The sequence below is a fragment of the Callospermophilus lateralis genome, unplaced genomic scaffold, assembly GCF_048772815.1.
Source record: "Callospermophilus lateralis isolate mCalLat2 unplaced genomic scaffold, mCalLat2.hap1 Scaffold_122, whole genome shotgun sequence".
In the NCBI taxonomy this organism is placed as follows: Eukaryota; Metazoa; Chordata; class Mammalia; order Rodentia; family Sciuridae; genus Callospermophilus; species Callospermophilus lateralis.
In genome coordinates this window covers 2,903,260-2,910,000 of record NW_027512409.1, presented here as the reverse complement: position 1 = coordinate 2,910,000, position 6,741 = coordinate 2,903,260, and the positions used below count along the sequence as shown (strand labels likewise).

Below are 6,741 nucleotides of genomic sequence, written 5' to 3'. Positions count from 1 at the left end.
GCCCCTGCATCTGACTTCCAGCCCAGAATGGTCTGTGTCTCCCACCTTACCAAGTCCAGATCCCAGTCCCACCCAGAAGTGGAGAAAAACAAACCTCATCTCCACCATGTACAGCACTTTCTGGTGGGACAGAAGAAAGGGATGGAGGAAGGGAAGGAAAGAAAAGTGGGGGGGGGAAGAGGAGGGAGGAAGGGGTTAGAGGGGAAGATGGGAGCAGACTTAGGAAGCAGGGAACATGGGGGCAGGGATGACCAAGGGAGGATGGAAGGGAAAGAGACTATTTCCTCCTTAGTCACTTCCAGTCTCACTGGTGTCACCCCCTGGCCCATATGTACAACCATGTCCTTCCAAATTCTAAAGGAGCACAGGACAGGAAACCCAAAAGACACAGAGGATCCTCAAGGCTGGCAGTAGGTTTCACCTCAAGGACCAGTTCTGACTGGTTGCTTGTGGCTTCCTGGAGTTTCACATTGAGGAAATTTCTGCTTCTAAGTTAGGCCTGTGAGAGAGTATGGAGCTCAGCTGGTGATGACTGTGCTAGGCAGGGGCAACTCTGCCTAGTCCTGATCCTGCCCAAGTCCATCTTCCCAAACTTGCAGATGAGAAAGTAAGACTGAAGAAGGGAAATGACCCATCAAAGGTCATATACTGGCTCAGTGACGCGTCCAGCATAGGCTGATTCTCTGGGACAGCATGGCAGAGACAGGGGGCTGCAACCACCGGTACCTGGTGATTCAGGGTCGGTCCCATTTCTCACCAGGTAAGTCTAAAACTCAGCATCCACCATGTACGCATGGAGTCCCTTGCCAGGGCAGAGCCAGCAGAGCCTACCGCCTCTCCTGGAAGTGTCCCCAGTGGGGTGGCCTGATGGAGAGGCCCACTTTGGTTAGGCCTCATCCACTTCCTACACTTCCCTGGGAGAAGCAAAATCCTGTCACTAACTCATTGAAATCTCTCTGATCCTCTGTAGCCCACCGGGCATGGCCGGGGAGCACTGGGAAGACACCTCAGACAGGGGGTCAGAGCTCCCCTGCTCTGAAGGCAGACACCCAGGTTCCAGGACAGGAAAGACCTCCTCCTCCTTGCTGGGGTGTGCAATCTCCTGGGGTTCTGAGCCGTGACTGGCTCACTGGTGCCACCCAATGGCAGCCAGAAGCTCTGCATGTACCTGAAAGGCCACCCACGTCCATCTTCTTGAGGTTCTTGGCCTCCAGGATACAGACAGTGAGCTTCCCGGCCGTGGGCACGTAGCGTAGGGAGGTGCAGATGTCTCCCAGCTTCTCTGGCTGTCCAGGGAAAGAAGTGGAACTCAGGTCACCTCGGCCATCCCACTGTCGCTAGCATGGCTGACCCCATCTTGTCAAGACTAGCACATCCATATTGCCTTCTCCCTCAGTCCCTAGTCCCCACAGCTGTGATGGTTGAGAAGGTCCTACAGTGTCTGACCTCAGGGCCTGGCCTAAGATGCAGTTCACAGCCGCATCCTGAGGAGGCTGATGGGTGAGTGGAAACTGGGGCAGTGGGACCAAGCAGTCCTAGGCAGGTGTGGGAATTGCTCAGCCCCTTCCCCAGGCCCAAGTCAGGTGGGAAGTCCAGGAGCAGGTATAAGGTCAAGTGTTCATTCCCAGGGGAACTGGAGACTGCTTATCTCAGAAGTCTCCTCCCTGAGCCATCTCCCCTGGCCAACCGTTCCCCTTGCAGAGTGGTTTATGGGTTTCAAACACTTTTCTTCCTCCTCCTCCTCCTCCTCCTCCTCCTCCTCCTCCTCCCCCCTCCTCCTCCCTTCCTCCTCCTCCCCCCACCCCTCCTCTTCCTTCTTCTTCTTCTGTTACTGGCACTGCAGTGTGTGTAGACAGACAAGGATTCTTTGTGACCCATGAGAAATGGAGACTCACAGAGGGAGATGGTTTCCTCAGAGTCACACAGCACTCTGGCATTGAGGACTGGATGAGGACTCGGGGTTCCTGATTCCTAAGGTCTCTGCTAAAATGGGGGTTTGGGCACACGGTCAGTGCTTAGCGAATATGTGGTGGCTGAAGGAAGTGTCCTTAGCAGTTGCTTGAAGGACAAGCTTCCATGCTGAGAAAACTTTAGAGCAAATATGAACCTTCCTGGTGGGTAAACTGAGGCAGTCATGCGTCCCTGGCCCTAAGTGACAGCAGAATCTAGGAGAAACAGTAATAATGACTTCCTTATTTGGGTGGACAATACCAGGCGCTTTACACGGACAGTTAATCTTCACCTTGGAGTCTAAAGGAGAGAGTCCACACCCAGAGAGTCTCAGCAACTTGCCCAGAGTCAGCAGCCAGGCATGTGGAGCTTGACCCTGACCCTGGAGCCCAACTCGCCGTCCACCCTGTTCCCATCATGCTGAGCGAACCAGGGGAGAGAGCCCAGGCCAGTAGTGGCATTTCCTTCCTCTGGGCCAGGCCTACTCCCGCTCTCACCTCCTCCTTCTCTCCGCCCTGCAGGTCTCTCCACTCCTCTATGGGCTGGCCAAGGTCCACGGTGTTCATGGGCACCTTTACCTCTCCAATGATGTCATGTTTGGAGAAGCAGTCAAAGTCGTAGATGGCCATCACCAGGGTTTTGCCCCCCAGCTCCTGGTATGGCACCTGTCGGGCACAAGGGGATCAGAAGGCGAGGCTGTAGGCAGGTGCCTGAGTCCCTGCTCCAGCCATCCCACAGGGCTCCCAGCAGTGCTCAGAGACAGAGAGAAGATGGGGGCCTGAGGGAACAGTAGGAGGGAGCCCCATCCTCCACAGAGGTCTACAGGGACTCCATGTTGCCTACACCTGGCCTACCACTGTCGAATTGAGCTGGTCCCAGGGCCCCAGCCATGGCTAAGCACCAGGGAAAGGTCTGCAGAACTCAGAGGCAGAGAGTGGGCTTAGCCATTCTCCTGTCCTCCTTACCTTGAAGGTGAAGGTCTCATTGAAGGCAGGGTTTAGGGTCTTCCGATGGACTTTGGTCTCATATTTCTTCTTCTTATCTGGAAGAAGGAAGACTTTGACGTAGGGATCTGAGGTGCTGCCCATGTCCAGGGCAGGTAGCTCAGCAGCCTGCAGAACGCCCACCATGAGCTGTGAAGAGAGAGGGAAGGGCCTGAGTACCTGCTGCCCCAGACCAGGTCCCACCCCATTCCTAGCCCTGCCCGTCCCTCCCAGCGGGGGCAGCTGGAGAGCAGGCCAGGCCCCTGCTGGAGGGCAGACTGGTCTCCATCTCCACTCCCAGAAATTTGGAATGATGTTTGGAGAACCTGAAGTTGAGAGATGAGTTGCTTTACCTGAGCTTGGTGGGCAGGTTAATAGCAGAGTCCCCCTGGAACCTCCCCAGATCAGATGGTGGCCATCCCAGGGTTGACCCCCAGGAATACACCCCCTGTGGCTTCCAACTTGCCCTCTCCATGGAAAGGGACAATGTCCGCAACCTCTAGAATCACTGCGTCTATCCCCATCCTGCCCCAAGAACCAAGCCCTGCCTTGCCTGTCCCCGCCAGCCCCATCCACCTGTTTAGCCTGAAAATCATAGTCCAAGGAAAACTGCAGTTTGCCCAGGTTCTCCGGCTCCTTCTCCTCCTCCCTTCGCCTTCCCCCTCAGTCAGGCCTGTCTCATTGTCATCGTCATCCTGGGGACCTGAGGATGGGGAAATGGGTTAAAAGGAGAGAAGAGAGCAGCTTGGCCCAGCAAGAGGTGACGGGAACCTGGCCCCTCTGTGCCAGACCCTGAGCCAGAGCTGAGTGGGCCATGAGGGAAGGTGGGGGGACGCCACTGCCCCCCAGCCCACGGGCAGCCCGGGCACAGCCCAGCCCTGCATTGGGAAGCCAGGTTCTGGGTGTGGTGCCTCGCTCCCCTCCAGGAGCACAGTGCAAGGCGGCCAGGAGCTCTGCCACGTGGCAGAGCTTGCTTCTGGAGGCAGGGAACTCACTTCTGTGACAAGAACATTCCCTCACACTTTCCCCAGCTTGGACCCCCCTCCTCATCCTGGGCAAGACATACCAGCAGGGCATCCCAGGCCAACAGGAGCAGGGCAGGGCGCGTCCACACAGGAGGCAAGAGAGGAGAGAAAGTGATGTCAGAGAAAAGCCTGTGGCTCAAGCCAGCCCCTGATGTCACCGCCACAAGGTGAGCTCAGGACGACTTGGCTCAGGTCACTCTTGGACACACACACACACACACACGTGTGCATGTGCACACCCACACACACACACTGCAGGCTTCTTCTGGCCCGTGTATACACGTGCACATAAGCACTCAAGACCACGATGACTTCTGGTCAAATTCTTGAGGCTGCCTCTTCCTTTCAACCTCCATCCTGGTTCCTTGAGCGAGAGATGCCACCCCGTCACCCCCGATGAAAACATGGGGACCATGATGCACACAGGGGCCTCTGTAAACTTGAGGCTTTGGCATATTAAGGGACCTTTTGAGGTTGACCAACACTAAAAGACAGTGGTAAATTAAATTAAATTATTATGATGCACCACGCATGCCTATAACCCCAGCAACTCAGGAGGCTGAGGCAGGAGGATCATGAATTCAAAGTCAGCCTCAGCAACTTAGGCACTAAGCAACTCAGGGAGACACAGAAAAAGAGCTAGGGGTGTGGCCCAGTGGTAAAGTGGCCCTGGTTTCAATTCCTAGTACCAAAAAATAAATAACAGTTATTCTGATGAGTCATGATTCCATTCGCCCCTGACCTGGTGCCTGAAGACCTTTCTCCCAGCTCATTCAACTCCTCACCCCGGCCCAGCCCAGCTAGATGCCTGCAAACAGGCACCTGATGTTCTTCAGTCTCTCCTGGTGGGAAAACAAAGGGTCACCCGCAGTGTTCTCCTGGTGATGGAGGGGTCTCTCTTGCCCTCCTCTGTTCCAGTGGCTGCCTGGGATGGGAGCCTGGCTCTCTCCCTTTCCTTCTCAGGGATGAGCTCATGCTGTCACCTGGGTAAGCTCCCCTTGCCACTAACAGACAGTGGATGAGGTTACCCTAGATGTAGCCCACAGAGCCCTGTGGAGTCTGCAGGAGGAGCCAGCTAAGCTGTGGCAGCCCCGGAGCCACCCCGTGGTGGCCGGCAGACGCCCGGCCACCCTCGCCTACCTGGCCCCCCTTCATGTCCTTCATATTCATGGCGTTCTTCATGACTTTGCCCTTCTCCTTCTTGTTCTTCTTCTTCTTGCAGCAGTATTTCTTGCAGATGCAGAAGCAGCAGGTGAGGAGCAGGAGGCCCGCAACCACGGCGATGGCGATCAGAGCCCAGGGAGGCACTGCCCACAGAGAAGAGCCCCGGTCAGCACACTGGGCCTTGTGGCCCAGACCCCACAGCACTGGCAAAACAGGGGCCCGTGACCCCCAACCCAATGCCCGTGCTGTCCCTTTCTTAAGCCACGTGCCCAGTGGTTTGCAGAGTTGCGGTGCTCGGGCGACTGTCCAGCAATGCCCTGCTCTTCCCAAGCCTGTGGCTCTGGTGGAGGAGAGAGTGACGGGTGCTGCTCAGAACACCAGCTCGGCTCCATGAACAGGAGTGTGTCTACTTTGATCCTCGGAGAAGCTCACGCTGGAGCAGATGGACTAGTCCTTATCACACCCGTGTGAAGGAAGAGTCCCTTGGCCCCACCACTAGCGTGGAGAGGGCTGACTCAGGGACAGAGGCTCTTTAAGGTTCTGGCCACCAGGAAGCCTGGGCTTTGCAAGGTCAGGTGTTCCCAGTGGGGGTGGGGTGCTCTCCGTGGTCCTGAAGCACCGGGTCTCACCAGTGTGGCTGCCCCCCCAGAAACTGGGCCTGGGCAGACAGCCTTGGCCAGAATTCAGAAAGCAGCAGGGCTTTTATTTTCCATATTTCAAAATGAAGTGGTTTTACTATACTACCGAAAACTATGATTTCTACAAAATTTTTCCTTTTAAAATAATGTTCTAAGTTGTAAAATATTTTCCCCTTGCTGGGAGTTGAGGCACATAAACTAATCTCCTTGGTCACCCCATTAGTTCAAGACCATAGCCCCCCTTCCTAAAGGGGTTCTGCAGAGAATCCAGGCTGAGACCCACGCTTCAGGAAGCAAACCCATCCCAGGGCGCCCCCGCCTGCAAGCTCTGCCCTGCCCACTGGCCCTCCCCAGAGTCCCCTCTCAGCCCCCAGGGCCACTCACAGGGGATCTTGTTGATCTCGTTGAAGAACTTGTCCTTCAGCTTGGTGAATATGTCCTCCTGGCTCTCCCCCGCACCCCCGCTCCCCGTGGAGTTGTCTGCAGGGCCGACTGGCAGCAGGGCAGTAGTGGTGGCAGGAGCCACAATGGGCTCCTGGTTCCTCTTGAAGATGTACCTCATGGTGGCAGAGGGGACAGCTGGGGATGAGAGGGGAAGAGGGCAGGGTGAGCATCCAGAGACCCCGATGCAGAAAGCGCTGCCCAAAGGACCAGAGAAAGCTGTCTTAAGAGCTTGTGTGGACGTTAGAGAGGACAAGGAAAGGAAAGGTGTGGGGTCTCATGAAAATCAAAGGGAGGTCAGCAGAGTGGAGAGGACCAGGGGAGGGAGGAGGGGAGGGAAGAGGGAATACTGGGGAACAATATTGGCCAAGTTACACCGTCATTCTGTGTGCACGTATGAATATGTAACCACAAATCCCACCACTTCACACAACTATAATGCACCAACAAAAATGTAGAAAAAAGCCAAAAACTATTAATGGCAATCCCTTTAGAGTTCAAAGATGTTCTGCATAACATTAACACCTGTGCAAAAACACA

General features: G+C 55.5%; 1 pseudogene; it reads right to left on the bottom strand.

Moving 5' to 3' along the window:
- The window catches only part of LOC143388132 (synaptotagmin-2-like), an 8,031-nt pseudogene extending 1,709 nt beyond the window's left edge, over window positions 1–6,322 (bottom strand).
- Between the last annotated feature and the right edge of the window lie 419 nt (window positions 6,323–6,741).